Consider the following 6,960-nt stretch of genomic DNA (forward strand, 5'->3'; position numbering starts at 1 on the left):
ACAGCACCTTCCATCATCAGAAAAATGGTAATTAGTACTAATTAGGGAACTACTGACATGCCTGCCAAGCAAGAATGAGCACCTGAGCTCAATTCTCTACACCTGTATTAGGATAGGAACTAGATATGATAGGGCATGTCTACAATTAGGATAGTGAACAGACAGAGGCAGAAGGTTCTAGGAGCTTACTGTCTGGTTTGTTCAGCACAACTAGCAAGCTCAGGGTTTGCAGGAGCAACACCAAACAAACTCTGCAAGTTGTGTTTTCACATTTGTGTGTGTGTGTGTGTGTGTGCAACACTAGTAAAGAAAAATTATGTCTTGAGTTGGAGAGGGAGTGAGAAGAAAATCATGGGAGGAACTGAAGGGAGGAGACATTGAAGCATTGGAAGGAAGAAAGAAAGGGGGAGATGTTGTAATTAGATTTTGATTAAAATTTAAAATTAAGGTGGAGTGTGATGGAGAAAGACACCTGACATGAATCTCTGCCCTATACTTACTCATGCACACATGTCCATACATACTGACACACATGAGAAAACATACAGAGCAACAAAAACTGCACTGAGATTCTATTATCCTCCCATCAGAATGGCTACAATCTAGAGAAAAAAGGATAAATACTTGTAAGGATGTAAGGAAAAAAATCCTTACATAACACTGATGAGAATATAAATTGCTGGAATCAATATGGAGAATTCTCAAACAAACAAACAAACCCAAAGACTACCACATAACCTAGCTATTGGCTGTGTATCTGAAGGAATATAAGTCAGTAGACCATAGAACACAGAAATACGGACATGTGTATGAATATTTCTTTACTATTCACAACGAAGAAAATGTGGAATTGGCTATATTTTGATGTTTATTAATAAATGTATAGATAAAGAAATACACACACATACAATGTTTCATGTATACGCATTCATGTGTACACACACAGTGAGAGTAAGAGTACATATACGTGTATACATGTCTCTGAACAGAGTTAATGCACTTTTAAGACAGAATGAATCAATAGCCTAACTTTGACTTTTCACCAGGTGTCTATTAACTCCAACCTGTAGGTTCATGCCCCGCCCACCCCAGCCAAGCTGTCTTCCTGCTGGTGCTGATCTCCACTGCAGCTTCAGCACTTTGGCCCAGAACAATGCTAAAATAGCTTTACTGGGAGCTTCTAGGCATTGGGCGACCCCTTTCACTCCTTCTGGAAAAAAAAATAGCTCCCTAGTGAGTTTCCTGACCCTCTATGATGTCGTTCACACAACTGGTGTGGCCGCAGATCCGAGTCACAACTAGAAAAGAGCACATGTAAAAGGCTACCTTAGACTGGAACGGCTGCCAGATTGTCAAAAAGATTGTGATTTGGTGGTCATCCCAGCCGGAGTGCCCAGGAAGCCAAGAATGACACCCTGTTCAACACCAACACTACCACTGTGGCCACTTTGATTGCTGCCTGTGTGCCAAGCACTGCCTTGAGGTCATGATTTGCATCATTGCCAATCCAGTCAACTCCACCATCCCCATCACAACAGAAGTTTCTAAGAAGCATAGCATGTACAACCCCAACAAGATCTTCAGTGTGACAACCCTTCACATTGTCAGAGCAAACATGTTTGTGGCAGAGCTAAAGGGTTTGGATCCAGCTCAAGTCAACGTTCGTGTCATTTGTGGCTACACCAGGAAGACAATGATCCTCCTTGTCTCTCAGTATACCCCCAAGGTTGACTTTCCAAGATCAGCTGGCTACACTCACCGGGAGGAGTCAGGAGGCTGGCACAGAAGTGAAGGCCAATGCTGGAGCAGGTTCTGCCACTCTGTCCATGGCTTATGCTGGAGCCTGCTTTGTCTTCTCCTTCATGGACACCATGAAGGGGAAGAAAGGTGTAGCTGAGTGTTCATTTGTTCAGTCCAAAGAAACAGAGTACACTTATTTCTCTACACCTTACCTGCTGGGGAAAAAGGGCCTGGAAAAGAACCTGAGCATTGGCAAAATCAGTCATTTTTGAGGAGAAAATGATTGCAAGGCCATCCCCGAGCTGAAAGCTGATGAAGTGAGAGGTTCGAGCCTTCAGCAGCAGCAGCATGTTACCTTATTCAGCATCATGTCATTGGAAATTCTTGAGAGTCTAATTTGCTTTGATGGATGCTGTTATATTAGCAGTAGCACCCCTTCCAAATTATGGCTAGTCTGTTGATAATGACAATGAAGCAGTCTCTGATTTTCTTAAGAAAGAAAGAAAGAAAAAAAGAAACAGAGAGAGAGAGAGAGAGAAAGGAAGGAAGGAAGAAAGGAAGGAAGAAAAGAAAGAAAGAGAGGGGGTGGAAGAAACGATGAAAACAGAACTGTAAGCCTGCAGTTTTAGTTTCACCTATTACAGAAACTGATGTCCTCAAAAGTACCTGAGCAGATGGAAGATGCATATACCTTTAAGAATGCAAATTACTGGAACGTTTTTATCCTGACCAGGGCACAGCTATATATATTGACCATGTGAAACTGGCTTTTTAAGTAATGTATTTGCCAAGACTGACCAGAATATCCTTTTCATAATCTGTTCCATAAGTATAATCCTTTATTGATATTTGTATACAATATAAATTTTATATTTGAGGCTACAATTACTGAAATGCTTTCTGTATTTATTGAATAACATGTTTCTGTGTATATATTGTTAGAGAAAATTTTATTTGTTTGAATGAAATATATGTTTGTTGTAGCTTGAATTTAGTCCCCAAAGTTGCAAAGTAAATATTAGTTTTGTCGTGATTTTCTTGTCATAAACGATTGCACTAACTTCTATGTACACACACACACACACACACACATATATATATGCCTTAAGGTTACTCCCTAGTCAAGGCCTTTGTTACAGCTTTATTTATTTTTCCTTATGTAACTAACACATCAGGAATGAAACAACAGTGGTCCCTGAGAAGTGGCAATTTGGAAATGGAACCACAAGCTCTGGTGCCAGCATAAGAAGGCACTTGGCACCCAGAAGGAGATTTTGTATAGTTCAGACAACTTTGTCAGATCACCCTCTGAAGAGGTAGAATCAGACAATGAGGGGTCAGTGAAGGGTATTAGTTACCGGTGATCAGGTGTGTTACTTAGTTGTTTTCTTTCTAAATGTTTTGTCAAGTTGATAAAAAAAAAAAAAGTCATCTGGGAAAAAGGGAACCAGAACTGAGAAAAATGCCTCTATCAAGATGGCTTTGGAACAAGTCTATGGGTGCATTTACTTACGTAGCAATCAATATAGAAGGGCACAGCCCACTAAGCATGGTACCTTCCCTGTGGAAGTAGTCCTGCATATATAAAAATTCAATCTGCTTAATCCTCTTGTTCCAATCTTCCTACCCCATCCCTTGGTAACTTTATATCCTATTTCCTGTTCTTTGATAGATCACCCCTGAGTCCCTTACTATATACCTAAATATAATTAACTCTATACCTATGGTTATACAGAATGTGTCATGCTTATTGAAAGCTTAACAGCTAACATCTACATACAAGCAAACGGATACCATGTTTGTCTCTTGAGGTCTGGATATTTCAATTAGGATGACATTTTTTCTGACTATATTCATTTACTTGCAAATTTCATGATTTCATTTTTTAACAACTGAGTAATATTTCATTGTGTAAGTGTGCCACAATTTCATTATCTGCTCTTTTATTGATGGACATCTAGGCTGTTTCCAATTTCTGGATATTATAAATAGAGCAGCAATGAAAATAGATGAGCAAGTATCTATGTAGTAGGATGTACAGTCCTTTGGATGTATGCCAAAGAGTGGTATAACTGGATCATGAGGTAGACCAAATCCCATCTTTCTGAGGAACTCCCATACTGATTTCCACAGTGGCTGTACTTGCTTTCTTTTGTTTTGTTTTTTAAATTTCTCTTTTTATTTTCTGTTTTCTTTAGGGAGGGAGCTGCAAAGGCAGAACATAGATATGAAGGGATGAGGGTGCATGATATGTCATTCAGGAAGAACCAGTAAAAAGTTTTTAAAAATTACCATACCCAGGGATGATCCTATTTCAGTACAAGAGCCATAAGGAACATGAAATTGTCATGACCAGAAGGACACTCTCCAATGCATATTGATCTCTAATATTAAATATATAAAATGACAAAAAAATAAATCATATTGAAAGGTGCATGAAAAGAAAGATCAAGTCTTATAGTTGATTTTTCAGGATAAAGTTTGAAAGTCAAAAGTGGTTGAAAAGACAGATTTCCAGTTCTAAAAGACTACAGCGCCTAAGAAACACCAAAGCATTCTGTTGTAATTGAGAAAAAAAAACTTTTCATGATAAATTCAGACTACAGGAATTTACAATCACTAAATCAGCCCTATAGAGGTTACTGCCTATACCATCATGTTCCTGCACTGCTGAGAGATCTCAGTGACCAGGTCCCTAAGGATGTTGATTTCAGCCTCTGATTCCAGCTGATACAGTTTTCTGGGTGCATTCCTAATTTCCACTTCAGAGTGTCTCCCTCCTTCTCCTCTTAGTGCAATATTTCCTTCACCTCACTCAGCTTTACAGCAAGCTAAAAGGACCTAATACATTTAAGAAGCTTAAAACAGATCTGGGCCTCAGGTAAGCAAGTGCTCAATAAATGTTACCTATAATGGTTATTGTTACTATTATTAAAGTCAGTGGGATGTACAACTGAGCTGTCTCCTTCACTGGGTTGCATATCCCCTGTAATCACAGATTGTTTCCTGCACGTTTTATAGCACACTATAGAGGCAGTTAATCTCACAATGGATGCTTAGCAAATTGAATCAAATTTACCTTTCAGGATTGCTTTGAGGATAAAGCATCTAAAAGGCTGGAAGACCCCCACTTTACAATGCACAGGCTTTTGTTCTGCAGTCAGATCTTAATTATCCATGTGTAGAGTTTCCAGTTCTTAAATTAGCCCCAGCACATGTTTAATCCCCTGTCACTAAAATGCTTCCAGGACTTTGCCCTGAATTAGGATCAGTTCGAGAAGAAAAAGTAATTTTACTAATTAGCCCATGCAGAACATGATCAAAAAGTTTAATTTTGTACTCCCCAAAGCACACAATACAGATATAAATGATTTTAAATTCTTTGCCAATTTCCTCCCTTAAATTAGTATGAATGATTAAGAGTTTCCTATAAAAATAAGAATTACTGTTTAATCATGAAAATGCTGGAAGCCATAATCTCTAGGTGGTCGGATTAGATATAATTCTTTCAATTTTGTTAACATATATTTTACAATTTCTTTTTAAAAATGAGAAATTTTGCTTTGTACAAGAAAGTTCACTCCTTTCTACCTAATCACTGTTAATTATATTAGAATAAATTTCATGGTGTTCATAAAAACTCCAGAGTAAATTCATTAAAATTAAATACATGACCATGTGACCTTGGTTAAATTACTTAGCATCTTGGGGGTCCTAATGTTTTCATCTGTAAAGTGGAAATAAAATAATTAACTAAAAACCTGGTGTGAGAAATAAAGAGATATGTCGTCATCGCTTCTAGTTCATCCTTCTAAATGTTTTAATCATCATTTTGAAGAATTTTTGTGGAGCATACTTTTCCACAAAGAAGCCCCTGGGAGTCAGCTATGGGGAATCTGATCACCAGACACCATATGCAGACTTTTCTAGTATGTGTGACCTCTTATGATCACATGTGATATAAATGACCTAAGATTATTGTCCAAGATGCTATTTTCAGTTCATACCTGTTGGGAAAGGAAATGTCTTGTATGTGCAATGGAGTATCACTGGGTAAGGTCAGGGCAGGCCCCCAGCCTAGGAGGAGGCTGATCAATACAAGACACCACTTCATTTTTTTGTTTTTGTTTGGTCTTGTGTTTACACATTTTCTATTTTACTTGGGTGGGGGTTTGATGATGATGATGATGATGGTGATTTTAGTTTGCTTTTATTTTTGGTTTTTGCTTTTTGTTTTGAGAGAAAGAGGGCAAATGTACACGAAGTCAGGTAGATTAAGGGGGACTTGGGGGAGGCAGAAGAATATGATCGAAATAAATGGTATATAATACTTTTAAATAAAATGAGTAAATTATTTTCCCATACTTTATCTAAATAAAAATTGTCTCCTTGAGGCAATTGCCAGAGGACATTTTTTTTCTGCCCAACCCTATGTTTTTCAAAGAAACTGGAAAGCAATCCACAAGGCTTGAGCCTTTATTCTGGTTTGGTTTCTATTATGATAAACACCATGACCAGAAGCAACTTGGGAGAAAGGGTTATTTGGCTTACATGTGTCAATCACAGATCAGTATGAGGAGATATCATGGCAGGAGCTCAAACATTAACCTGGAGGAAGGAACTGAAATACAGAGGATGGAAGAAAGCTGCGTTTCATGGCATGGTCATCCTGCTTTCTTATACAGCTGAGGACCACCTCCATCCTCAGTGGGCCAGGTCTGCCCACTTCAACCATTAATCAAGAAAATACCCTTCAGCTATACTTACAGGCCAATCTGATGGATTCATTTTCTCAATTGAGGTCACTTTTCTGGGATGATTCTAACTTGTGTCAAGTTGATAAATAAACCTAACCCGCACAGCCTTATAGACCCAGAATAATATAAACAGAAATTTTACTTATATAAAAACAAATAATGGGGCCTGATAAACAAAATACTACACATTAAAAAAATGATACCTTACATAATTTACATGTGTATTGCTAAAGCTCTTTCCAAAAACAAATCAATCAGGTTTGTTTTAAGTTTTGTTGTTGTAAGCAAACAGGATATAACTCAGGGCACTGTACATGCTAGGCAAGTGCTCTACAAAAAGAACCCCCAGCTCTTTTTCCTTTCCTTTCCTTTCCTTTCCTTTCCTTTCCTTTCCTTTCCTTTCCTTTCCTTTCCTTTCCTCTCCTCTCCTCTCCTCTCCTCTCCTCTCCTCTCCTCTCCTCCC

General features: G+C 38.2%; 1 pseudogene; it reads left to right on the forward strand.

The window, feature by feature from the left end:
• Window positions 1-1,074: 1,074 nt before the first annotated feature.
• Window positions 1,075-2,201, forward strand: LOC114610127 (annotated as a pseudogene).
• Window positions 2,202-6,960: the final 4,759 nt, after the last annotated feature.

This window comes from Grammomys surdaster, unplaced genomic scaffold (assembly GCF_004785775.1).
Source record: "Grammomys surdaster isolate TR1022 unplaced genomic scaffold, NIH_TR_1.0 126029, whole genome shotgun sequence".
In the NCBI taxonomy this organism is placed as follows: Eukaryota; Metazoa; Chordata; class Mammalia; order Rodentia; family Muridae; genus Grammomys; species Grammomys surdaster.